Source organism: Nannospalax galili, unplaced genomic scaffold (assembly GCF_000622305.1).
Source record: "Nannospalax galili isolate Female #2095 unplaced genomic scaffold, S.galili_v1.0 scaffold2267, whole genome shotgun sequence".
Classification (NCBI taxonomy): Eukaryota; Metazoa; Chordata; class Mammalia; order Rodentia; family Spalacidae; genus Nannospalax; species Nannospalax galili.
Window position 1 is genome coordinate 121966 of NW_008356240.1, and position 27118 is coordinate 149083.

General features: G+C 41.9%; 1 pseudogene; it reads right to left on the reverse strand.

Moving 5' to 3' along the window:
* Positions 1 to 705: 705 nt before the first annotated feature.
* LOC103750965 lies at positions 706 to 24451 on the reverse strand (annotated as a pseudogene).
* Between the last annotated feature and the right edge of the window lie 2667 nt (positions 24452 to 27118).

Below are 27118 nucleotides of genomic sequence, written 5' to 3' on the forward strand. Positions count from 1 at the left end.
GATTACTAGTTAAATACAGAATTTTAACTCCATAGCTTAACAATGAAGGGTCGTACAATGGCATCAACACATACACCTAGTATGTCAGTCTAAGTACATCCATGTCATTGAATTGATTACAAGGTATGGCCTAATAGACACTAGGGAACATTTCTTTTTTTTGAGTTAGGGTTCCCTGTAGCCACAGCTGGCCTATAACTCGCTATGTAGATCAGGCTGGCCTTCATCTCACAGAGATCCATCTGCCTCTGCCTCCTAAGTTCTGGGATTAAAGGTGTGTGGCATCACAGCTGGTTACTAGGGAACTTTAAAAAAAGCAGTTTATATAGGTATTAAACTTCATCTCATGTACTGATGTCATCATGCATAGAGGGCAAAGTCGGAGCTTTTATATTTGTGTTTATTCTTCATTTAACTTTGTTTTTTCTTTTTGAGACAGGGTCTTCTTGTAGCCCCAGCTTTCCTGGAACTCACTATGTAGACCAGGCTGGCCTCGAACTCACAAAGATCTGCCTACCTCTGCCTCCCAAGTGCTGGGATTAAAGGCGTGCACCGCCACGCCCGGCTTTCATTTAACTTTTCAAACAGTACTATAGTTGAATATTAAAACAAAATGATAGCCAAACAGTGAGTATATTATGATTATAGTTCTTTGCTCATTCATTACTGTGAATAAAATGCTGTCAACGTTACTCACTGGCCCCATTAAGAGGTTAGACAGGTAACACCACTTCTAAGTGAATGTCTGTCACCCTCACGGCCTTCTCCACTGTAACGGTGCTGTCTTTTCTGGTTTGGCTCAAAGTCCACTAATTGTTCCTGATCCGTTTCATCAGTCTCTTCTATTTCCTTCCAACAAAGAGAGTTTATCAGGAGAGAGAAGGCATTTTCAAGGAAGTTTACCCTAAACCAAGGATTGGCGTTCTTTTTCATATGGTCGACGGTTTATTGGCATCTAGCACACATGTTATGTCTCCGCGTTTGACAACCTGACCCAAATGAGAGGTGATGACTATGGTTATGTTGTCAAGAACAGACATTGGCTTCTTGAAGCCACACAGTGCTCCACGTACACGAGAAGTTCTTGTTGAGTGAAAACAGCACAGCCCTCTAATAGAACACAATAGTATTTCCTGGCTCCAGCCCTGCTTCTTGGTCTCCTGGACCATGGAATGTTAACTTCTGGCCTTCATTTATGCCTTTGCCTGTATGGATTTCTAAAATCTTTTTCTTTTGAGCCATCTTTCTTCCATTGCAGTGTTGTAAGCTGTCTTGAGGACTGATCCATTCTCCATGGCCCTGGCACTCCATGTACACAGACTGAACCATTCCTGGTCCTATCTGACAAATCATCATTTGCATGCCAGTAACTCAGCAGTTGGACAGCACACTACTGCTCCTTTCTCCACCTCAGCCTTCCCATTTGTCATAAATTGCATTCTTTTTTAAAAAATTATTTTTATTTATTATTTTAATTTTATGTATGTAAGTATATTGCCTGCATGTAGGTAGGTGCGCCAGTGTCGTGCAATACCCACGGAGGTCAGAAGAGGGCATCAGATCCCCTAGAACTGGTTGTTATCTGCCTTGTGGGTGCTGGGAATCAAACCTGGGTCCTCCGCAAAAGCAACCAATGCTCTTAACTGCTGAGCTGTATCTCCAGCCCCATAAATCACATTCTTTTGCAGGGCTAGTTTCCTTGTCACACCATTAAGTATGTCTTTCAAGGTTACTCACGGCTGGGACACATTTTGCCTCTCCTTTCTGCATCCTTCATCCTCCCCAAAGAACAAACCAAAGTTGTTCTTAGAGGAGCCCAAACCACCAGCTGCTATGCCTTTTTTAATCACCTGTCCTCCTTTATCATATGATTCCATTGTTTTGGAGTCAGAGAGAACTTTGTAAGCTTGAGAAATCTGTTAAAAATTTTCTTCCTTTTTGAACTCTTATCAGCGTGTTATTTTCAAGACAAGTTTTCTATAAACTTTTTTCAATTCTTCCTGTGTGGCACTGTGTTTGTCTCAAACAACATAGGAAGTGGTTTCTTCCACTATTTTCTATACCTGGTAATTGGGCAGACTCCAGAAGGGAGCCGAAAGAGGTACTTAGCATTACACAGCTCAGCTAGCCGCCACTGCTCCATTTCTCACTGAGTATTCTGGATGCTTCCACCTGAACTGAAATTCTTGATTTTAAAGAAGTTGAATTTGGCAGTTTTTTTTAAAGAGTGATTTTATATTTAATTATGTACCTCTGTGTGTGAATATGCATGTGTGAGTGCAGATGCCCTCAGAGTCTGAAAGAGGAAGTCAGATCTCTTGGAGCTGGAGTCACAGGCACTTGTAAACTGCCTGATGTGGTTGCTGGGATCCGAGCACAGATCCTTTGTAAGAGCAGTGTGTGCTCTTAACAGTTGAGCCATCTCTTCAGCCCCAGAATTTAGTGACTCTTTCATTTACCCATTAGTAGTGTTATGTCCATTTTAGAAACCTTAGTTCAAGGTTATAGGGTTACTCTCCTATATAACACTTTGGAAGCTTTATTTGCTTTGCCTTTTACATGCAGGGCAGTGGTACTGCTGGAGTGGATTTTTGTGCACAGTATCAGGTAGGCTTTATGGTTGGTTTTTTTCTCCATATGGATTCAGTTGACCCAAAACCTTTTATTGGAAAAGACCTTTTATCCTTTTCATGGAGTCACATGACCATCCATGTGAAAGTTTGTTTCTGTTCTCATTTTTTCTGTACCATTTTTCTATTTGTCTACTTATTCACAACACACTTATCTACTGTAGATTATCTGTGGCAGAAATCCCCCAGTTTTGTTCTCCTCTAAGATGACCTTGGCTCTTCTTGTAGCTTTGTACTTCTATTTACTTTAAAGATTTATTTTCATATTTATGTGTGTGTCTGTGTGAGTGTATGTGCACATGTGTGTGCAGGTGACAGTGGAGGCCAGAAGAGGGCATTGGACCTTGGAACTGGAGTTATAGGCATTTGTGAGCTGGCTGGTGTGGATACTGAGATCCAAACTTAGGGCTTCTGCAAGAGCAGCAAGTGCTCTTAATCTCTGAGTTATCTTTCCAGCCTTCTATGTATTTTAGAAAAGACTCATCACATTGCATGCACACATATACTGGTATTTTGATTAAAATTTCACAAATCTGTAGATTAGAATGCTATTGTATCTATAGGTAACAAGGAAAAAATGGATGCATTTATTATAACATGGGAGCTTCCAGTTCACAATCATAGTACATATTTCCATTTAGTTATGCTTCTTATAATTATTCTCAGTTATGTTTTATGGCTTTCCCCATAAAATTTTATACTTTTATTTAAAGATTCTATACCCTAATACAGAGATATCTGTTCATTCAGATTCATTGCTGCCCTTTTTTTATTAGCCGGGAATTGGAAACAACCTAGCTGTCCATCAACTGATACATAGATAATAAAAGTATTGTACATTTATGCAATGGACTATTATTCAGCTCTTAAAAATCTGAAATTATGAGATTCACAGGTAAATGGATGAAATGGAAGGAATCATCCTGAGTGAGGTAACCCAGACCCCAAAAGATAAACATTGCATGTTCCCTTTCATAGCTGGATGCTAGCTTTGAAATCTTAGATATTCAGTTTTCAATTGGGAAATCCAGAGAGGTCAGGAAACTAATAAACAGCCCTGGGGTGTGGTGGTTGTGGAGGCTTCATGGGAGGAGAGCCAGAATGCAGTGATATAAAGGAGAAAAGTGGAATAATGGAGTAGGAAGGGTTAAATGGGGTGGGGAATGGAAGGGCAGGGCTGAGGAGGGAGCATGGGGAGGGGTAAGTAACACTAAAGGCCTTTAAAGAAATTCTTATAGAAACCTACCATATAGAAGCTTCTTAAAGTACATACCTATATATTATAAAAAGAGATTAAAAGGAGTTAGCATATAACAGGGGGACATTGCCCCTTCTAGATATCATAGGCTAAAAACAAACAAACAAACAAACAAAAAACCTCAATGTCAGGAATGGTCTCTCTCTCTCTCTCTCTCTCTCTCTCTCTCTCTCTCTCTCTCTCCCTCTCTCCCTCTCTCCAAGCTGTTGACCAGGGGTTCCATAGATCCTCAAATATTGGCCATTGCCCCTGCTCTTGGTTATCTACTGGCTTTTGATGGTAAGACCCTATTGCTGAAGATACTACATACGTGAGCTATAAAACAAGGAGTAATCAAGCTAGTGCTGACTTCAGATCCTCATCTCTACTGGCTAGTTTTCATAGTGCTATACATGCTACTGTAAGAGAAAGTTAACCATCACACTTTCCCAGCTGTGACTCCTGTGAGCTACAATAACAACTGGCCTGGCAAGACATGCCTGCAGGTGCAATAGTGGCATAAATGTTATGGGAGTAACCAACCACTTTATTATTTTTAAATTTTATTTCTTTATTTTTAAATTATTTATGTGTATGAGTGTTGTGCCTGGATGTATGTAAGTGCAGTCATGTTGTGCAGTGCCTGCAGAGACCAGAAAAGGGTGTCAGATTCCATGGAACTGGATCTGCAGACAGTTGTTAGCTACCATGTGGATGCTGGGAACCAAACTGTGGTCCTCTGAAAGAGCAGCCAATGCTCTGAACCACTGAGCCACCTCTTCAGCCCCAAACCAACTATTTTATAATTGGATTTACATTCTGCTTCACCAAATGAAGCCCATATCTGATATTGATATCGGGCCCAGGAGCCTGAGGCTTGATATGTCATAGGTCATAAGGGAGAGCCTAATGATGTTTTTCTGCTAAATAGATATAGTATTAAACTGAATTCTAAAGATTTATTGTTATATCCATAGATTAATGCATCTCTCTACTCTCACCATGTAAATTTCCTTATGCAGAAGATGGTGATTAACACAGAGACCCATAATGGGCTACTATGCAGAGAACAAGAGACTGAAGAGCAATTATCCCTGAACTGGACACCTATATCAAACTTCTGCCTCCCAAGGCCCAGGAATCATTGTGGAAGGGGGGGATACAAAGATTGTAAGTGCCAGAGGCAGTGGATGATCATGGGGCAACAGAATTTTCCAGACAACTGGGCAGTTACTCATATGAATTCACAGCAATGGTGACAGCATGCATAAGCCCCAAATAAACTCAAGTCAGACAGAGAAAAAAAATCCCAGCACAAAGATGGAGAAGTGGGTAAGAAACCCCAACCCTACCTGAGGAACTTTTGGCAACTGATGGCTGCTTCAAGAGTCAGTCTTGTTTAAGGGTGAGACTCTTGGTAGGTTAACCAGGCTCCAGTGGGTAGACCCATACTGAAGGGCATTTGGGGGCACAAATTTGACTCCGCAGGTTTTAATATGTGTATGTGTGTGTGTGTGTGTGTGTGTGAACAGAGTATGTGAAATTGGGTGATGAGGTGGGGAATAGTAAGGGGGAGATGCAGATAGAAGAGGGAATTCTAAATATGATCAAAACATATTGTATGGAATGCACAAAAAATTCAAAAAATTTTTATGCATTTATTGTTTAAAAGTTTTAAGCACATTTATATATAATTTTCAAACTGTGTAATTCACATTTGAAGTGCACAAATCAATATTTTCTGGTATATTACATCATTCATTTTCAAATATAACAAAATTTACCAGTTTAACCATTTTAAGCATTTATTTCATTCACAATATTGTACAACCATCACCATTTTTATTTCCAAAGCCTTTTCAATTGTTCCTAACAGAAACTCTATAACCATCAATTAATATGTCTCCTTTATCCCTCCCCAGTTTCAGTGGTCACTGCTAATCTATCTTCTTTATGAACTTGCCTGTATCAGATGCCTAATAGAAGTGGTGTTGGTAATGTCTGTCTGCCTTGATTCACTCATCTTAGTGACCAGTATTTACTCACACTGTAGCACATGTTGAAGCTCTATCCTACTTTATGGTCAGATAAGATCCCAACTGTGCTCTGTGTAGTTATCCATTCATCCACTGATGAACAAAAAGGTTAGTCTGACCTTTTGATGATTGTGAACACTGATGCAATGAAGGTTGATGCATAAAGATCTGTTCAAATCTGTTTTCAGTTTCTTTGGTTTTACACTTGGGAGTAAACTGCTGGATCATAGCTGATGTTTTAACCTGGAGAAATGGCCAGATTGCTTTCCAATAACTATGGCGTTTTGCACCCCAGTGAGGCTTGGGGGGCTCTAGGTCCTCACTCATACTTGTTTTTCTTTTAAAAAATGGTAGAAGCTACCCAGAAAGTTGTGAAGTCAGGTCTCATTGTGGTTTTTATTTGCGTATTCTTAATGACTCATGATGTTGAGAATCCTTTAGTTGTGCTTATGGGTATTGCTACATATCTTATCTTCTTTATAGAAATTTCCATTCAAATTCGTTTTGGAACATTGTGGGATGTCTTTTTCATTCCATTAGTAGTATCCTTTATGTATTCTGTACAATACCCTTTTTCATTTTTGTTTTATCATTATTTTGGGGGGGGGGGCAGGTTCTCACATATCCCAGGCTGGTCTCCACTTTACCATATAGCCTAAGAATGACCTTGAATTTCTGCCTCCACCTCACAAGTGCTAGGATCATAGACTTGCATGACCAAGCTAGGATTGAATCCTTAGCCTCAGGCTAGGTGATCACTGTAGCAACTGAGTTAAATCCCAAACTCTTTTTGTTTATTTCTTTTAAGAGCATTTCCTTAACATTTACAATACAAGACAAGAACCAGACTTGATTTCAAACACATAGACAATGGGGACGAACAGATGACAGTTTAGCCTAGGGCACTTCGGTCTTTCTGAGGAGTAAACAGAATCTTCTTTCCCTTCTGCAGGAATCCTAGCATGTAAGAAATGACTCCTGTTCTTTGATGTATTTTTCACTAGAAGAGGTTTTGGAACCTGGAAATCAGGTTGACAGTTGGAGCAGGCCATTCCCGGTTCTGTCAGAACCAGAGGCTAGCAGCTTCTTGAGGCATAACTCTTCCCCTAGATTTGGGAAATTTTCTTGTATGATTTTATTGAAAGTGTTTTTTCGTCCTTTAACATGAAATTAGTTTTCTTTTTCTATGTCTATGATGTCAAGATTTGTTTTTTTAATGGTATCCCATAGATCTACTATGCTCTTTTCAGACTTTCTTATTAGTTTATTGTCGGAATGTTCTAATTCATCTCCCTTGTCTTCCATGGGAGCCGTTGTATTGATGAGACTGCTGAGTTTTTTTTTTTTATATTTGACTTATTGATATTTTTATTTATAATATTTCACTTTGATTTTTCAGTATTCTCTTTATTCAATTCTACTCTTATGTTCTGTGTTGACTTTATTTCATTCAGTTGTTTGTGTTCTCTTTGACTTTCTTGAACATATAATCATTCTTTGAAATTCTGAGTTTAGCCATTTTTGGAGTAGTCATGCTGCCTTGTTTTTCCTGTGTGTGTGTGTGTGTGTGTGTGTGTGTGTGTGTGTGACTCTGTGTGGGGATTTACACATCTGGGATTAGGCCATTGGATGAACTTTTTGTTTTAGTCAGCTGCATTCTTTTAGTGGAAATGTGTACAGTGTTCAAGTGGGGCTTGCTTGCAGCCGGGTGGAGGTATTGCTTATCTCCAGTGGCTTGGGGTTATAGCTCAGTCTTTTGGTCTATGTGCCCAGGGCTCCAGGCTCAACGCTTTGTATCACTCAAGAGGAGAATACAACCTGCAGAACAGCCACAAGCCAAGAAAAGGCCTTCTCTGAAAAGACAGTACTAAGCAATCAAAAAACAATTGTCCCTTAAACTTCAACAGTTTTAGGAGGTAAAGGCAAATAGATAATTCTGTGTACTAAGATATTAGCTACTGAGGGTTGAGTGGAAAGAAAAGCAGCACAGTACAGCTAGCGATTAGTGTTAGGATGCTAGAAGAAGAGAGGAAGGTAAACAGAAGGGGCACAGTAGAGACAGGGCAGGAGAGGAGACTCCTCTGGCTAAAGGTAGGATGAACAGAAAAAGAGGCTGAGTGTTGTGATACACACCTTTAATCCCACTTGGGAGGAAGAAGCAGGTGGATCTTAGTGAGATTGGGTCCAGCCTGATCTACAAAGTGTGTTCCAGGCCAGCTGGGGCTACAGGAAGACCAATCTGATAGCCTAAAACAATCCCAGCTCTCAGCAGACTGAAGCCGGGAGACCTACCTCCAGGCCCACCCGTGTTCTTGGGGAAAGCCTATCAAATGAATGAAGAGAAAGAAAAGCGTATGGCGGGGGGTGGAGATTGAGGACAGAACAGGACAAAGCCAGATCACCAAGCTCATGTTAGACATTAAATAAGAGATCTAGAAAAGTGAGGGCAGGAGAGCTGGCTGGGCTGCAGAGTCTGTATGAGTCTCTTGCCTAGGTGCCACCTTCAGTCTTGCCTCTAGGCATGTCAGTCACACCTCTGGGCAGTCCTTTTCAGGTTGGGTGGCAGGTGATGGTCAGTACTCAGGACGATCTTTCTTAGGTTAGGTTGTGAATGCTGGTCACACACCTGCAGGGTCCTTTGAGATATCCTGTCACAGGTGTGGCCACACCTGAGTCTTCAGACTTCCTGTCCTTCCAGGTCAGGTAACAAATGCTGGTCATGGCTCTAGATAGTTCTTCCTTCCTAAGGTCGAAACTGTTTGGAGCTAGTGTCTTATTTCATTCCAACTGTGACTCAGGCCAGGTTTCTACCTTGCTGAGGACTGTGTGGTTCTGGGTCTCATTCCCCCACTGCTGTCAGGTATTCTACATGCCAGAGCAGAGCTCTGGGTTCCCAGAGTCTGTGGTTCTGGTGGAAGTCTTTTTCCTCTAAGGTCACTCTGTAGAGGTCTTTAAAAATGACTGATGTCAAGTGCTGAGGAGAAGGTTTTCCCGGTACCTCTCCCAGGTACAGCTGCCACACAAGCTTTTCATCACCCTTTCCCAGCCCTTTAAAACATCAAATAGTGAAAGTACAGCGCGGATTTTCTGAGGTGAGGCTCTGTGTGAAGCAGTGTTCTGCCTGTTTGCAGCTACACGCTCTTTCACTCCAGAGAGCTAATTCTTCCAGAATTGACTCTGGACTTCCTCTCCTTCGGTTCTGCTCTTCAAACCGTCCTACTTTATTTCGCTACTGAAAGTAGAAATTTTCTGCTGTCACTCACTTATAAGAGCTGTCCTCCAACTATCCCCAGTTTCTTCCCAGAGGTTCTAGCAGATGCTGCCTGTGTGCCACCCACCGACTTTGTGTATCTCTGTCCTCCACACTGTGATGTGTTCACTTCCACAGAACTCTGGGACATGGTAGGTATTCAAAACCCATTTCCTCCTTTATTCCTGGTCTGGATATGCTCGAACAACAACAAAAATTAACTATTAAAATCCCCCCCCCTTTGTTTAATTTCAGAAATCAGACTTCCAGGTAAGATGGTAGACAGGAAGCTGCCTCCATGTGACCTGGCAAATTAAAAGTATCAGAATATGAAAGTGTAGACTCTGGTCCAAAGAGAGGAAGAAGGGAAGAAGTTTGGAAACCAACACAAGGAGTGACAGTTGAGAGTAGAAACAGAAAAGTGTTACACCAAAAAGAAAGTCAAGCTGAGCAAGGCTCGGCCATGTGGCTCCGAAAGGTAAGCCAGGTGACCTTGGTGAAGAGAGACAGGAAGTTCTACACAGGGGACCAGCCTTTGGCTCTCACAAGCCTCAATCCAGTTTAGGCCTCGCTAAAATAGTGACTTCTCTGATAGGACAGGTCAGTAATGGAAGTTCTCCAAGCTCATAGGGATAAGGTCTGATGTCATATTCAGAAGGAATGTATTGTTTAAAACTGAGCCACCCTGGGGCCTGAGAACAGGGAATAGTCACAGGTCAGAGAGCCTGACTTTAATCTGCCACAGACTCACAGTAAGAGACAGTCCTGGGAGGTGGTTGTGGAGAGTGGGAGGGTTGGATGCTTGTAACTCCAGCTCCAGAGGATCCAGTGCTGTCTTCTAGCCCCTGTGGATACCCACACATGTGGCATACACTCACACAGACACACAGATACACCACCCTAACCCACACATGAATACAAATAAATCTTTTTTAAAAATTAGGGCCAACTATCTTTTGTCTCCAAGAAACACATTTCACTGGCAAAGCCATTCAGAGACGGAGCACCAAATGGTGGAAGTCAATTTGTTAGGCAAACAGACACCCCAAACAAGCTGGTATAGCTATTCTGAGATTTGATAAATTAGACTTCAAACCCAAATTAACAAAGATAAAGAAGGTACCACATACTAATAATCAATTCATTAAGAATATTAATATATAAATATATCTGCTAAGTGGTAGAGCTCCCAATCTCCTAAAAACCAACACCAATGGGATGAAAGTTTGTATAGATCCTGATACAGTATCAGTGGGTTACTTCATTACCTCACTTTCATCTTTAGACAGATCATTAAAACTAAGAAACAACAAGGAAATAACAGATTTGAACTACACCATGGATCAAATGACTTAACAAACACCTTGACAATATTTCATCCAACAAGCACATAATACACATTATTCTCAGCAACCCACAGAACCTTCCCTCAAATAGATAACATTCTAGCTCACAAGACAAATCTTAACAAATACAAAAGAATTAATTTTTTCCAGGAGTCAGAGGAAGACTCTGTAAGTGCTGTTTCCTTTGGTGCCCTTGTAGTTTCCTGGTGACACTGATAACAGGGGCCTTGTGGAAAACCTCTGCCTTCAAAAAGGACAGTCTTCTAGCTTGTTATTTGCAGAATAGATGGTTCCGTCTTCATTCACAGAATTGCCTAAATTTCATAGAACTGTAGAGTTAGTTTTAAGTAAAAAGAAGTTTACTTTGGAGGCCTCGGTGGGACCCTGTGGGAAGGCACTGGCAGGAGCGTGCATGGGTCCCCTTCCTGTTCTGGCTGCTGTGTCACAACTGCCCTTTGCAAAAGGTCAGTAACACTAGATAGGAGCAAAGAGAAGCCAGTGGGGGATTACCTTAAGGTGAAACCCCTTTTGGAGTTCAGTGACTCAGTCTGCCAGGCCGTGGGTTACTGTGATGACTCTTACTCCATTTAAAAATTCTGAGAACTAGTGACAAAGGCATGTCAGAGACTGTGACTTCTTGATGTCAATTACTTTTGTGATATTTGTCATTTTGGTCTTCATCAGATTGTAAAAGAAACCACATTAGCCACTGCAGATTCTGATTGTTTGTCCTTCTACCCTCCAAGGACCTTTTCTTCTAGATGGTTACATAGTTTCCTTGAATTTGTTTTTTAAAACTTTCCTTTATTTTATGTATATGAGTATTTTGCCTGTGTGTATGTAAGTGTACTTGTGTCATATACACTGCCTGCAGAGGCCAGAAGAGGGCACTGGATCCCCTGGAACTGGAGTTAGGGATCCTTGTTGGCCACCTTGTGGGTGCTGGGAACAGAACCTGCGTCCTCTACAGGAGCAGCCCGTGTGCTCTTAACCACTCAGCCATATTTCCAACCTGCTCCCCCACCCCGAATTAGTTTTTAAGGTTTCATAATATGATTTTTATTGTTGTTGTTGTTTTGACACAGGGTCTCATATAGCCCATGCTGGCTTCACTATGTAGTCAAGGCTAGTCTTGAACCTCCTAAGGTGTGTGCTACAATGCCTGGCTGTAATAGAATTTGTTTTGTTGGAGCTAATGGGTTCACTATTGCATGGTAGACAGTGGCAGGAGATGTAGGCTTTCGCTCTAATCTTTTCCTAAATAGAGTGCCAACATTCCATGTAATATTTTCTCCCAGTGGAGTGGCTACTGAACTTATAGACCCCTATATAGTTCATGTCAAGTGTCACTAGAACCCACAGAATCAAAGTTCTGACCTGTTTCATAGGCATACACAGAGAGAGACATTCTTGTAAAAGGGTGCTCAAAGTGAGTGGGCAAAACAAAGGAGTTGTAAAGGTGACCAGGATGTTATGCATGTGTGCATGTGTGTACATATGTATATGTATAGATGTACACATGTGTTCATGTATTAGGAGACTAACAGTTATTTAATGGCTTGGGCTGGTACAAAGAGATTCACAGCATAGTGACTAATGAACAACCTTTGGAGTCTGTTCTACTTAGCTTTCGACTGCTGTGATAAAAAACACTGACCAAAATCAACTTGGGGAGGAAAGGGTTTATTTTATCTTACATCTCCCAGGTCACAGTTCATCACTGAGAGGAATCATGGCAGGGGCTTAGGGCAAGAGCTGAAGTATAGACCGTGGAGGAATGCTGCTTACTGGCTTGCTCTTCTGGTCTGTGCTCAGCCTGGTTTCTTATATAATTCAGGACCACCTTCCCAGGGGTGGCACCACCTTCAGTGGACTGGTTCCTTCCACATACTCACTGATCAAGAAAACGCTTCACAGACATGGCCTCAGGCCAGTCAAATAGAAGCAATTCCCCAATTGAAGTTCTTTCTTCCCAGATGTGTCAAGTCGACAACCAAAGCCATCCCGCACAATTGACCCCTTGTCAACTTGACACACAAACACATTGCTATTAAACCACAACCTTTCCATTTCTTGTCCCAAAGATACGATGTTAATATTAATAACACCATATAAAAGAGTACAACTTTAAAAGTCCTGAAATCGGGGCTGGAGAGATGGCTCAGCAGTTGAGAGCACTGGATGCTCTTGCAGAGGACCTGGTTCAGTTCCCATCACCAACATTGTGGCTAACAACTATTTGTAACTCCAGTTTCAAGGGATCTGATGCCCTCTTCTGACTTCTGTGGGCACTACACAACATGGGTGCCCTTACACACGTGCACAAAATACACTCACATACATTAAAAAAGTTCCACAGTTTTTAAAAAATTCAAATACTTTAAAAATTCAAAGTGTCTTTGAAAAGTCTCTTAGCTGTGGACTTGTAAAATCTAGAACAAGTCAAATACTGTCTTATTTCAAGAGGGAAGAGCTGAGTATACTTAAAGTTCAACAATGTAGCTCAAAGTTGTGTGGGATATCTGGGATTTACTCGGATCTCTGGGCTCCAAAGGACTTAGGCAGCTCCACTTTTCTGTCTCTGCTGTCTACAGCATATACAGTTTGTCTCATGGTCTCAGGTGGGCTCCACTCAACACCTGTTTATGCCCTTGGCTGTCGTCCCATGGTCCTGGCATCTCCAATATGCTGAGATCTCCATTGCAACTGAGGCTGCACCTTTACCAGTGACTCCCCCTAGCCTCATATGATGCCAAGTCTCAGATCCTTTCCATGACCCCTTCAGTCCTGGGGGTCTTCACTGCAACCAAGGCTGTACCTTTACTAATGGTCATTTCTGGCCTCTCAGAGTACCAAGCCTCAGCTGCTCTCTATGACCCCTTCATGCCTTCAAAATCAGTACCATGTAGAAAATTCTTACATATTACCAAGTCATGCTTCTAGCTTCAGATGGAGGCTTGGGTGCCCCCTGGACTACAGCTTGCTGGACTACAGTGTGCTGACCTAAGGGAGTATTTCCCAGATTTTATCTCAATGATGCTGGTCTCTTGTTAATCACAGCTGATTTCTCAGCCCCAGCTGACCAGCTTCAATTGTCTTAGTAAAGAAAAGGCTTTACTTCAGTGGTTCTGATTTCTTCTTTATCATTGCTGATTCTTCAGTCCAGCTGACCAGAAACCACAGATTCTCAATTAAAAGTATCACACAAACAGCCCTGATAGTTGCTGCTTCCCTTGAAACTTCACAAGCCAGGTTTCTATCATCTACATCTCTTTCAGCAGTGTCTTCCAAATTCCTACAGAACATCTCACTGAGCTCCAAGCATTTTTCCATTCAAAAGCTTCAAAAACCTTCACAGTCTTCCCAGACACATATGGACATGTCCATCACAGCAATATCCCACTCTCCGGTACCAATATCTTTCCTAGTTTGTGTCTCTACTGATGTGATAAAAACACTGACCAAAACCAACTTGGGGAGGAAAGGGCTTATTCTATCTTACATCTCCCAGGACACAGTTCATTATTGAAGGAAGTTAAGGCAGGAGGTTAGGGCAAGGACTGAAATACAGACCACGGAGGAATGAATGCTGCTTACTGACTTGTTCCTCTGGCCTGTGTTCAGCCTGCTTTCTTGTATAACTCAGGACCACATGCCTAGGGGTGGTACTACCTACAGTGGTCTGCCTCCCCCTCACTCACTCAACAATTAAGAAAATACCGCACAGATATACCCACAGGCCAATTCAGTAGAAGCAAATCCCCAATTGAGGTTTCCTCTTCTCAGTGTGTCAAGTTCACAACGGACTCTATCCAGCATAGAACCCATCTGACTTGGGATCTAATACCAATTCCCCACTTAGTGACATTGGGAAAGGGACACAACTTCTTTATGATACTGTCTCCTAACTTGGCTAAATTGCAACCCCCAAACTCATGTGCTGAATAAACTATTGTACCTCAGAATGTAACTATACTTGGAGGCTAGGTTTGTAGTATTTTCTTACAATGGCCATAGCAAATGAATACACTCCAGCTCTATAAAATGGCAATAAAGAAAATAGTATCACCCGGTGCAGCTGTGGGGAGGTTGAACGTGGTCAGGTATAGAAAGCATTCAGCACAAGTCTATGCCATCAGCTGTCCTTAGTCTGTTCACCAGTGTCTGTTCTGCAGAAGCAAATGACCACAGATTCAGTGATGTACAACACAGATCAAGTACATTCCAGTTCTGGAAGACAGAAATTTAACATTCATCTCCCCACAGGAAATTCGTTTTGCTGGCAGAACTATGTCCCTCCAGGGGACCATCTGTTTCCTTGCTCATTTAAGTTGTTAGTAGAAGTCAGTTGTAGGACTGACTTCTCCATTTTCTCACTAGCTGTAAACTAAAGACCATTCCCAGCTTGCAGAGCCGTATCAGTTTTCTATCACTCAGACAACCACTTGAGACAATGTGAAAGGAGGAAAAGTTTACTTTGGCTCATGGTTTCAGGGGCTTCTGTCCCCATTGTTTTGGGGCCTGTGGTGTCACAGTACATGATGGCAGGGACCATGAGGGAGAAGCTGCTCACACTGGCAGCCAGGAGGCAAAGACAAGAGGAAGGGGCTGAAGTCTATAGTACTACAGGTTGGCCCTTGAGCCCTTAGCATATGGGCTTCTGAGGGACTCTAAGACCTGAACCATAACAAGAGGCCACCACAACCTTTGGCTCATGTGCCTCCTTCCTCCATCTTCAAAACCAGCAATGGTAGCTTAAGCCCCTTTTACCTCACATCCCTGACCAACTTTTATTTTTGTAGCTCATGTGATTAAATTAATCCAGGATAATTGCTCCTGGAGCAAAGTGAATTCTTCTGAAAATTAAATTCCTTTTAACTATGTATCCTGTGTTGTGGTTTGGATTTGGTTTGTGACCCCTCCATTGTGACTGAAGGCTTGGCTTCCTGGGTGGTGCTGTTGGGAGATGGTTGAACCACTGTGGGTGGGGGTGGAGCCTAGGGCGAGGTCCTAGGTCATTGGTTAGGTCTCTTGGACTGCTTGGCAATTCCTAAGAAAGGCTGATATAAAAGCACAAGTTTGGTTCCATCCATCTCTCTCTGCTCTCTGTGTCGATAGGTAATCCAGCCAAGGGACAGCCTGGCCCAGCCTGTGCTATGATGTTTGGACTTTAAGCCTTCAAATCTATAAACTATGTAACTCCCTTATCTGAAAGCCATGTCATGTATTTTGCTATAGTGACTCAAAGCTGACTAATATGATCTGGGTAATCCTGGAAATGGAAACTATTCCAGGAATTAGAAGGGGAGACACCTTTATTCACCGCTCCATCAGAATCATCCTCCTTATCCAGAATGGCTTACCTTGGGTTTGAGAGCTGCCTTAATGTATGGAAAGCCTTTCAGTGAATGTGCAGAATTGAGAGGCTGGCTTAGCTCTTTCCTTTGGCATTAGCCAAGAGAATATTTAGATAGTGAGATTTAAAGAAGTGTGGGTCCAGAGCCCAATTCTTAGGTAGTTCAAATGGTGTCAGTGTGTTCCCTCAGGCTGGTTCTCAGTGTGGCTCTGCTTCTCAGCCCTGACCTCCCTATGAAAGGAAGAATGTATGGATAGCTCATCTGGCATCTCATCTTGGTGTGAAAGCTGGTTCAGTAAGACACACACACACACACACACACAGAGAAAGAGAGAAAGAGAGAGGGAGGGAGAGAGAGAGAGAGAGAGAGAGAGAGAGAGCTTCAACTAGAAGTGTTCAATGTTCAGGTTCAGAACTGAGATCAGGTTCAAAAGACTGACAACCCTTAATTGACAAAGCATGCTCAGAACCCTGCCATGCTACTGTCTGCATGGCTGTCTATGACATTAATAAATAACCCTTTAAAATAAATCTCTTACCCTCAAAAGACAATGTGGCTCAGTGTCCCCCTTGACCTGCAAACCCGAAACCTTTCAGCTGCCATCCCTGCCTGATTTTTACAGATTCTGGGGATCTGAACTCTGGTCTTGTACCTGTGGGGTAAACACTTTATCTTCTGAGCCACCTCCCCGGCCTGTATTTTTATTTTTTTTTTGGTAATGTCATAATATATTTTCTAAGGAAAATGGAATGTGTCCAAGGAAGATGCCGTGTCCTACCCCAAAGCCTGGAGAAGGAGTTGTTCATCCCTGTAAGTTCAACAGTAGTGTGCAAAATAGCATCTCACAGAATTAACACTTCCTCATAGGGTTACACATCCAGGGAGTGGTGTGGTCTATTGTAATTTTTCTAATAGTAGCTGCAAAAACACTTGTGCTTTCATCTAGAGCCAGGATAGAGCCAGGATGGAAGATTGGTCTTGGGAAGCCACCATGCAGAGGCTGGATCCAGGCACTCTCAGGCAACCTGCTAAGGTCTGGCGTATTTTTTTCTTCTTGAGTTAAAAGTTTAGGTAAATGAATGGATCTAGAAACTGTTATACTAAGTGAAGTAACACAGACTCAGAAAAATAAATGACATATGTTCCCCCTTATATGTGGCTCCTAGCACCAAATCCTTTTAAATTCCAGGTCTTTTTAATAAGATGATGATAGACAGCAGTCCGTTCTGCATGAAATAACTACCATCATCACAACTTCGGCTGAGCCTGATCCCTAAACATAGTCACAATTAGGCTTGTTGACAGTTGTGCTCATTCATTCAAGGAGTGCCAAGCAGGGTCACGGCACCCTCACCTGAATATCCAGCCACTCTTCCCAGCCAACTGGTTCATCCTTGGAAGACAAAAGAAAAATGAGGAAGAACCCAATAGAGGGATGCTTTTGGAAGCCCTTGCCAAGAAACTCCAATGGACTCTCTTATGTACATTTGAAAATTTCCCTGTTCTGACTTTTTTCTAGTTCCCTGTTTAGAACTTGTAATGCTAATTACTCTTGCCTTTACTTCTCCTTCACATCTCCCATTCATGATTAAGGACTTTCTTCTCTCCTTAGAGACAAAAGTTATGCAATTTGGGAGTCTTTTAGGTAGACCCACTGAAGGGGGACTCCAATTGCCTCACCCTGCGTCCCTGTTCAGCATGGAAGAAGCTGGAGCGGTCTGCGTCCCTATTCCTTATTGGCAATTTGGGTAACCCTTTCAGAGGATGGTGTGATAAGAATAGGAGGTAGGAATTGGCTAGGCAGTTAGGGTAAAAAGACCCCAAAGAAAAGTAGCCAGTTTCTTGGCTAAAAGTCAAAATGTCCTTGGGCCTGTTAGCAACATACTCTGTTCCAAAGGCCAAAAATGTCAAAAGCATTTGGGAGCTTGTATCTAATCCTTAGAAGATTTTAGGGTTACCTCTCCAGAGAGGGGAATGTTGGAGGGGAGGGAGTGGCCATGGATTTGATCAAAACACTTTATATGTGTGTATGAAATTCTCAATAAAGTTTTTGTAAAAATTAAAAAAATGTTTAGTATACTCATTTTCATTTAAAAGTTTTTCTGATATTTATGTTGAAGACAGTAAGTCTCCTCACACCTCTCACTGTGAAGTGCAGGCTTTGGCTTTGATATATGCACCCTGTGTTTGTTTAAAAATAGTTCACAAGTATGTTGGAGTTATTCTGTTTTTTTTTTTTTTGAAGGTTGTTGTAAAGTTATCTGATGAATTGGATTTTTGGCTCTCCTTTAGCTTTAATTTATATTTTATGGGATGGTGTTTGGTGAAAGTGCCCTGTGAGATTTCTCCTTTGAGAAACCTGTGGAGGTTTTCTTTGAAGCTTGCTAGTGGACAGTTTTTGTGAGGATTTTGTGTTTGAAATGAGTATATGTTTTCTGCTGTTGAGCATAAAGTTCTATTAAATCATTCTTGTTAACTGTATTATTAACATCTGGTAAGTTCTTGTGTGCATGTATGTGTATGTGTATGTGTGTGTGCATGTGTACACATACATGTGGAGGTCGGAGATGTTGCCAGTTGTCTTTTTCTACCTCTCTCTATTTTGTTTTTTGAGACAGGGTCTCTCATTGAAACTGGAGCTCACTGCTTCAGCTAGACTGGCTAGTCAGCAGCCCCAGGATCCTCCTGTCTCTGCCTCCTAGCATTGGGCTTAGAGACGTCCCCTGCCATGCCTATCTTATACGTGGGTGCTGGGGATCTGAACTCAGGTTCTCAGGTTACACAGAAAGCACTTTACCCACTGAGCCATCTCCTCAGCCTCTAGGTCCTTTTAAGAGTCTATTCAGTGTTTTGATCTTTTTTTCTTTGGGGGAGGGGTATATGAAAATGTCTATGGGAGCTGATCAGTCCATTTCTTGCCTTTCTGTCAGTTTTTATACTGAATGTTCTGGAATGTGTTGAGTACCGCAAGGCTGATGTTTGTGACGTAGATTTCACCTTTTTTATTACTTAAAAGTATTTTTACATTTTTACCTTGATACTTTTGTCTGTGGACTCTATTGTTTAAAACTGCCGTCATTGTTTCATATTCTAGTTGTTAGCATTTTCTATACCTTTGGTTTTTAAACTTTTTTCCATTATTTTATTTCAAGAGTGTCTCTTACCCTTAGAATTTCAGTCTTTATAGGGGAACTGAACCTTGAGTTTTAACTTAGTATTGATCTGTTTTAATTTATTTTTGACCTATTATTTTATGCTCTAGCTCCAAAATGCCATTTATTTCTCTCCTTAAAAAGAAATGAAAGAACAGTGTTTTACTGAGTTGGGCATTTCTTTCTTTTCTTCTTACTCTGTTTTGAAACGAGTATATCTGAATTCTGTACTATTCTTCTACTAAATCTTTAATTCATACATTGGCATTTGTCCTTGTCAATACTGATGCAGTTGCATCTATATCTTATCCCCTAAGTCCTGCCTGAACAAGAGGAGAACTTAACTTCTATTTCTCCAGTCATTTCTCATTCAAGGTTATCTAGAATGATCATCACAGTTATTGTTAATTTTTTGCCAGGCATGGTGACTCATGTCTGTAGTTTTAGCACTAGAGAAGATGAGGCAGACAGATTGCTATGAGTTTAAGGCCAACTTGGGCTATATAGCTTCAGGTCAATGTTAGATGAGGAGGGATGCTGTGTCTCAAAGAAAATATCATCGCTAATATTTTATTGCAAATGATATTTATTGAAATTTAATTATACATTTTACTTTTTTCTTGCCATTTAGAAAACAATCTTGTGCCCCATATCACACTGCATTTTGCTGAATGCATTTAGTAACTCTTAATTCTTTCAGAGAGAAGACCTGCGTAGTCAATGGTGCCTACTAATCAGGCAACTGCTATGCTAATGCCCTATGGTAATTAACTGATGGTCCTGCGATTTATAATGACAAGCATGTATTCTTGCTTGTGAGCCTGTGGGTCGGCTGAAATTTGGCTGTGTCTGGTTAGACTTGGCTCCAACTGCTAGTCAGAGCTGGGTCTGTTCCATGGGTCTAATTCTATGAGCAGCAGGTCCCTGGGGCAAATGCTTTTTATAGACAATCATGGGAGCTTAAAAGGCTGAGCCAAACCATGTAAGCAAATCTCAACTTGTTGATGATCTAGTATTGGCCAAAGGAAGTCACATGGCCAAGCTGGGAGGCTCTTTTAGGTCCCATAACAGGGGCGGAGGGGGGGGGTAGTAAAGAACTGGAGACAAGAATCCAATTTGTTCTGATATACTGGAAATATTTTTATTATAATTTTTTGTCAGTTTCACACATGTATATGTTATGATCGATTTGTCCCCACTTCCCTCTCTTATCCCCTCCCACTCCTGCTGACCCTCTTCTTTTTCCTGAGCTAGTTCCCTGCCTACTCGCATGCCTTCTTTTACATGCAGGCCTTGTGCAGGCAGCGACAGCTGCTGCGTGTTCATGAGTGCAATGGCCTTGTCAGATACACAAGACGCTGCTCCATAGCCCTTCTCCCCACCCTCCAGCTCTTGCAATCTTTTCTGCTTCTTCTTATCCTCAGCACTTTAACCAGTTATGAGTCTCTGCCTTAATTGTTGCCTTCTGCCAAAAGGAGAGCAGCACTGGCCTGTGGGTATCAATACACTTATCTAGAAGGCAGCTTGACTACATGTCTATTTAACTAGATCTTAGTAATAACTTCTCCCCTACAGCTAGTGACCTGCTCCATGATAAGATTTGACCAAGTTTATAGTACCACCCATGCACTTCCTCCCATCCTGCTGACCTCAGATCTAATCAGAATGTGGTTGGTTAACCCCCAAACAGTCATGCTAATATTGCACCAGTAGGCACCTCTTCCTGGCTTGTCAGTAGCACACAGGGTCCACAGCTGGGTAAGACTGTTGGTGACTTTTCTCCCCCAGCAGCCTTTGCAGCACCTTCTAACACCATGAGGGCTAGCCAACAGGGAGGAAGCTTCTAGCTTGGTTCCAGCTTGATTCCTTTATGTCCTGGGTTTGAAGTGTGAAATGTTTTCAGCAATAGGGTCTTACCATCTAGTTCTTGTTAAGGTTCAGATATACCCATCCCCTCACCAACAGGGCCTCAGGGACCTCACAAGCCCCTGAGAAAAGGGAACCGAGTTGATAAGCACCCTGGTCTTTGAGTTGATAAGAACACTGCTCTTTGAAGTCAAAAGAAGCAGACCACCTAACTTTTTTAAAAAATGTATCTTACCATCTTCTGCAGGAAGCAGAAGCCTCCCCCTATAAAAAGACCCCAGCTCACAACCCAGGGCAGACATTTTCCCTGCTGGGAAGGGAATCTGTCCCATGTGTTCCTTTGCTAATAAACTCTATTCTGATGGAGTTTTATCTGTATCCTGGTGCTTTCTCCCAATCAACCAGATTCATCCATTGCCTACTTTATCTATCAGTTCTTATGGGCAACCAAGAGCAATGGCAATAGCTTGTGTTGTTTTGGGGGCCTCTGGGCCTCCGTGACCACTGACTTATAAGGAGTTGTTCCACATATGACACTGAGATATTTTTGTCTTTTCTTCCTTCCCTCCCTTCTTCCCTCCCCCCTTCCTTCTTTCTTTCACTTCCTTCCTTTGGAGTCTTATTTACTTATTTATTTTGTGAGACTGAGTCTTAGTCTTTTGCTCAGACTGTGTAGACTCACTATTTAGGCCAGACAGCCTTGAACTCAAGACAATCTTTCTGCCTCAGCCTTTTCCAAGTGCTAGGGTTTTAGGCAAGAGCCTCCATACTGGTACCCTGGAAGATTTTGCTTGTACTTTATTTAAAATTTTTAGTATTTCTAAATTTAAAATTTCTTCAAGTAAAAGAATGGGTATCTGTGATTGGTGACGTTAATTGCAACTGTTTTAAAGCTACTTCCTGTTTCTTCTTAATTCTTTTTCTGGCCAATTGATTCACCGTATATGACTTTGATGCTTTTTCTCTGATGTTAGCCCTCTTTAAGCACTGTGCATTTGAGGGTGTGTTTTCCAGTTTTGCAGTGAAGGTTAGTTACCTCAGTGCCGCTTCCTGTTGTCCACTCTGGTGACTGGCAGGACCTGTGGTGAGGATCTGTCTGTGGCTATAGCTCTGTGTCCTCTGATCTTACCTCATGGACCCATAGCTTTGGCTCCTGTGAGCACCCCCTCCTGGTTATCTGACTTAGATAAGCACTGTTTTCTTTTAAAAAGAACATTTCTCTATAGAGATGTGGGATGAGAGAGCAGTGGGGCTGCATGCCGTGGTTAGTTTTCTTTTCTTTTTTTCAGACTGGGGACAGATGAAGCTTCCAGCCTAAGACTGATAACAGGCATAGATCGAAGCAAAGAAATAAACCCGGGAAATACTACTGTCTCTGGACAAAAGGCTAGGGAAGGGAACATCCAGTAGAGACTCTTTGCCTCAGCTTTGGAATCAAGGTCTCTGCAGGTGCTTGGGTATATTTACAACAGCAGGAATGAAGCCCTGATTATCCCATGACACACTCACAAAGTCTAGGAAAATCAATCAACAGTTATAAAAGAATCTTACATGTCTCAAAGAAGAATGCTACTCATGGTGGCAGCCATCAGTGAAGTCCCGTGTCAGCGCGGGGCTGAGAACACAACAGAAGCCATCACTGAACTCACATGTCACAGAAGGCACGAATCTTCAGATTTCGTAAGTCAAGAAAATCCCAAATAAGATATACCCAAAGCAGTCTATACTAAGACTCATCATAGCCACACTTGGGAAAACTAAAGGTCAGAATCTCATACACATACCCAGAGAATGGTGCATTGCATCTAAAAGAACACTAATGTGAATGACAGTGGAATTTTCCTTTGAAATCATGCAGGTTAGAAGGAAGAGGGGTAGCAATGTTCAAGGGCTGAAAGAAAGAACTGCCAACCCCAAGTCAGAAATCCAGTGACCCTGTCCTTCAGAGTCAACAGTGAAGACATTCATAGATGAAGGAAAAAATAAGATAATTGGTTGCTAGGACAGTCTTAGCTATACTTTGGATATGGAGTCTCCCTCCTAAGGCCCGTGTGTGAATGGTTTACTTGCTATTGAGAGGTGAGGTCTAGTGAGATGCCATCAGGCCATGGGGGGCAGGCAGACTGTGGAACTCCAGTCTCTCCTCTTCTTTCTCCTTCTTGCTTCCCAGCTATGAGGTGAATGGTTTTGTTCCATCACATGCTGCTGGCATCATGTATTGCTTCATCACAGGCCAACCGAGACAGCCAAGAAGAACTCTGCCCTCCCTGGGGCACCAGGCAGAGATTAAGCATTGTTAAAGCACTGTTAAAAATCATTTAACATCACTATAGTGTTGATATACTCTTTAGGTTCCAATTGAAAGCACTCCTGATTTTCTTTTTCTAGTAAACAAGCTAAGGCATTGGGGATTGGGCCATTCAGTTCCCCGATTGACAGTTCTTAGACTTGCTCTTGTTGCCCCAGCTGTCTTGAGCAAAAGGACTGTCAGTCAAACAGCCAGCTTGACTGCTCTTATACCAGTACCTGCCTTTTTTGAGCACTCTCTGGACATTTTGAGGGAGCAACATGATGATTGTAGCTTCTTGCTTGGGCTCGGAAAGGTGAAACCCCAGCCAAGACAGCAACCAGAGGAGGAACACTTCCCCTGAGGGACTGCTGTGATGACTGTGTAAAAAGAGACAATGCCATGATTGATGCAAACACAAACCTCCATTTGCATGAGCGTTTTGCTGAGATTGGTGCAAACACCTTGTCTCTGGCTATAGAAACAAGCTGTATGGTTCGCTTGATAGGTTGGTTGGGTGACACCTTCCTGTGTTGGTTCTTCTGGTGTTCTGGTGTTAAGGCATTGGGCCCAATGAAAAGCTTCCCCCAAGGGCACTTTTCTTGCCTGCTTGTGGTAGTGCAGGCTGTGCTGTACTGTACTAGGGAGGGAGAAGCACCAGAGATGGCAGAGCGGGTGCACAGCAAGCTGAACTGCAGAGGTAGTGGATTGGCCGGAGAGCTGTACAGACAGCTGCAGAAAAGCCAGAGCTACAAGTCTGGGGGCCGCCACAGAAGCAACAGCAAGAGCAGCAACTGGTGGAAAGGCAGTAGTAGCTGTCTCCCGAAAGGTGGTAACCATGATAGTGGCCGTAGCAACAAGAGGCAGCTGCACAGTTCTGGAGTGCTGCCAGGGCAGGAACCAGGGCTATGGTAGAAGGAGAGAGAACATGGATATCTGAGGCTGTAAAGACCCAGAGAAGAGAAACTGCACATGCTGGTCACTAGCAGAGCCTAGAAATCTGCCAAAGCTTTAGACCAAAAGCCTCAAACATCCTAGGCCTAGGAGCTGTGGAGGGCAAGGAACCCAACTTCCTAGTCCTACATAACAGCTGCAGTGCTTGTTGAACTTGAAGGGTCCCACTTCCTGAGCCCTGCCAGAGAGCTGCATTGCTGGAGGTGCCACCTGCTGCTGCTCCGACCTGCCAGCTGCTCCGACCTGCCAGCTGCTCACGCCCTCTCTAGAGTTGCTGAACACCGAGGGCTGCAGAAGCTGCCATATCCCAGCACTCCAAGCTTTTTGCCCGTCCATGATTTCTACCTGGGTAGAGCAAAAGGACCCCAGCCAGCTGATAGTAACAGTCTTCAAAATTATGAGCTGTAAGAAATCTCTTCTCTTCATAAGTTGACTATCCCAGGTATCTGGTGTAGTGATGGAAAGCGGACAAACACAGAAATGGCCCCAAACAGGAAGAAAATGATAGTAGAAAAAGGTAGACTATTCAGAAAGGAATGAACAATGAGAGGGATCGAAATATAAATAAGCACAGTAGATTATTACTATATGAGTTTAGTTATTTTTATGATTTAGTGGTTAAAACAAAACATCTTTTGATATAGTAGCACTCAATGCATGTAGAGGAGATGCTTTTAAGATGACTGTATTTAATATGTGGAAATGATAAAGGGATCTAAATGATTTATATACTTCACTTAAAGTGCTCAAATGCAATCTCTAATAGGTAGTATAATCAGTTACATCCATGTGTGATGGTACTTAGAGAAATGGCCAACTACATAAATCATTATAATTCAGTAATTGCAAAAGAGGAGGCAGAAAGAATGTAAGAGCTGGAGGATAGAAGGAGTCCTGTGAAACGCCGTCTTCTGGATGTGACATGGTTGTTGCCCTCATGAACTCACAGCAGCTGTGGCTACCTGTCAATCTTGTCAAAGATTTTTGAATGTATGTTCATAAGTAACATTGATTTATGGTTTTCTTTTCTAAATGCTGTATCTGTGTCTTCAGTGTCAGGGTAATACTAGCTTGATATAGTGAATTGGGATGCATTCTTTACTATTTTTTTATTAAAGTTTATATAAATTTATTACAATGTACATAAGTTTTCTCTCCAGGAAGATAATCTGGGAATATCTTTTGGGGGGAATTTTTAAATTGTGACTTAAGTTCTGTTAATAGTTATAAGGCTATTCAAATCAGCAGTTTTATTTTGGATGGGTTATGGTAGTTCACACATTTTGATGAATTGTCCATCTCATTCAAACAGGAAAACTTATGGAAGTGGTTTTGATCTGCCTAGCCTGAGATGTCTACAAATCTATAATGATGATTCCTCTTTCACTCTTTTGTTGACAACTTAGGTCTTCTCTTTTGAAAAACCAGCTCTTTGTTGTATTGATTTTTCTCTATTGTCTTTTGTTTTAATTTCATTTATTTTTACTCTGTTGTGGGTATATTTTGCCCTTTTCCCTAGGTTCCTGAAGTGGAAGTTTAGGTCCATTACAGACTTATTTTCCTCCTTGTAATGTATGCATTCCCTCCTTGGATGGCTTTTGATATGTTGTATTTCCATTTCCATTCAGTTGAATATATTTTTCCTAATCCCTTGAGGCTTCCTTTTTTAAAAAATCATTTATTTATTTTTTGAGACAGAGTCTTGCTATGTATCCAAGGCTTGAACTTGAAATTCTCCTGCCTCAGGCTCCTGAATACTGAGATTATAAGCACAAGCTGCCGTCCCCGAGTGGCCTTTCTCTTTGATTTATGAATTGGTTAGAAGTGTGTTTAGTTTCCAAGTGTATGGGAATTCATTTACATTATTGACTTCTACTTTGATTCATCCTTACTGAAGAACTTACTGTATGGTTTCTGTTCTTCGCAATTGTTGGAGTTGTGTCAAGATGTGGTCTGTCTAAGATGAGCTATGGTAATTGTAAAGCATGTGTTGGGTGGAATGTCTATGTTGATTAGAACCTGTTGGTTGATACTGTTCAATGATCCCTTCTTTGATAACTTTACCTGTTTTCTGTCTAATTTTTCTGAAATATTAGGGATTATATTTAGGATGGTTACATCATATTAGGCAGAATGAAGACATAGAAATTTGGTGAAATAGTCCTTTGGGTGTTTCTGGAGCAGGTTTTAGTATGTGAGCTAGAGAAGAGGAGGTGGAATATCCACTCTTAGTGTGGGCAAGCACCATTCATTCCATCAGTGGCCCAGAGGGAGCAGCTTGGTAGGTGACAGGTGGGCCTGTTTGTTCCCGCTGCTCTGGCCATCAGAACTCTGTGATCACTGGCTTTTGCATTTTAAGATTTACCCCGTAACTCACTGGGTCCTTAGGCTTTTGGCCTCACACTGAGTGTTACAGTGGAGGCTTCTCTGGTTCTGAGGTTTTGAGCTTTGGACTGAGTCATGCTTTATCCTGCTTGCAGATAACCTCAGTTACAAAACTGGACACACATGATTGTCAACCATAGTGACGTTTATACCTTTCACTCCCAGCTTCTTTCTTTATGAGCACAATTCATTACTCAAAACTATTACACCTGTGAGACTGTGGTTAATACTCAAGTGCTTATGCTGACAAAAAATTTCTCTGTTATTGCTCCTTTTATTGTATAAAATGGCCCATGAAGTTTTCTGTCATGCTTTTATGTTTTTCAAAACTTATTTTTAAAAAAGGTGAATAAATCTTATCTTTTAAATTGTGTGTGTGTGTGTGTGTGTGTGTGTGTGTGTGTGTGGTGTTGAGGATAAAATCCAGGGCTTTGTATATGTTAGGAGAGTGTTCCACCATTGAGCTGCATCCCTGACCCCAGAACTTCTTGAAGGGAGAGCTTGGTCTTTTGGCATGTCAGCTTTTGGAATTATGGCATTCATGATTTTGTCTCTTGGAATTATGATCCAATCTCCTCTTAAATCTATCTTTTTCTTTTCTGAGACTTTTTGTTTTCT